The sequence below is a fragment of the Rhagoletis zephyria genome, unplaced genomic scaffold, assembly GCF_001687245.7.
Source record: "Rhagoletis zephyria isolate East Lansing unplaced genomic scaffold, Rhagoletis_zephyria_1.1 Rzeph_scaffold_14304, whole genome shotgun sequence".
Lineage (NCBI taxonomy): Eukaryota > Metazoa > Arthropoda > Insecta > Diptera > Tephritidae > Rhagoletis > Rhagoletis zephyria.
In genome coordinates, this window is record NW_016171373.1 from 6,323 (window position 1) to 7,508 (window position 1,186).

Sequence of the window (1,186 nt, forward strand, 5' to 3'; positions counted from 1 at the left end):
CCTTTTAACAAATTATATTCAAATTATCTAAAAGAAAATCAAATGGTATCAGTTAGGTATCAATGGAAATGGTTTTTGAAGATCTTTCTTCCTTAACCTAACTTCAGGAGGGTTGCCACCTGTTTAAAAAATCAAATTAAATTTAAATTAAGGAAATTAATTAGAAAAAAAATTTGTCAGCATATGAGAGCCAAACGAAAGGGGGCTCAGAAGGTAGTAGTTTGAAATTATTTTGAAGTGGGTTTCAAATTTAGTTAACTTATCCAAAAGTTATATGAAATGTCAAAATATCCATGTCAAATGGAAGAGTGTTGAGAAGGCTTTGCCACCTGTCTAAAAATGTATTTCAAATTATTAAATAAGTTAAATGGGTATCACTCGAATGGGTTTGAAAATTTCTTATTTCTGTACTATATTTAGCGGGGTCGCCACCTGTTTAAAAAATAAAATTCAATTTAATTCTCAGTTAATTAAAGTATGTATCGCAATGTTAGAAGAAGAAAATTTAAGAATATCTTAGCGCGAAATTGCTTTTGAAGAGGGATGCCACCTGTTCGAAAACTCGAATTTAATTAACTTTTACGCAAGTTATTTGAAATACATATGAAGCGAAGGGTGTTAAAAAGTTAAAAAAGTTTGAACATTTAGAATATTTGAAGAGGGTTTTCACGCGTTTATAAAGTGACATTCAAATTATTTAAGAAGTTGGATGAATTATTAAAAGATGGGTATCATAGAAATAATTTGAAAAGGCTTTACGGACGGTTGCCACCTGTTTAAAAAATCCAACTCAACTTAAATTAGGGCAATTACCTAATTCAAATATGCATTAAAGTGTGGGTGTATATATTGACGTCAAACGAAAGGGTGTTAAGAAGTCTTTAGTTTGAACACTGGAAATATTTTTTGAGTGTTTGAAGAGGGTTTTCACCTGTTCAAAAACGGCTTTGTTTCTGAAATATATTTAGGAGGGTTGCCATGCATTTGATAAGCTGCATTCAAATTATTTAACAAGCTAAATAAGTTAAAGGATGGATATCAATCGAAATGGGGTTGAAAAGACTTTCATTTTCACTTCCGAATGAATTTAAACCAAATTTGCTACGAGCTCAAATTGAACTTTGTAGACGTTTACTCGAAAATAAATTGTATAACATGAAAAATAAAAACCTTGCCCTGTAGATGT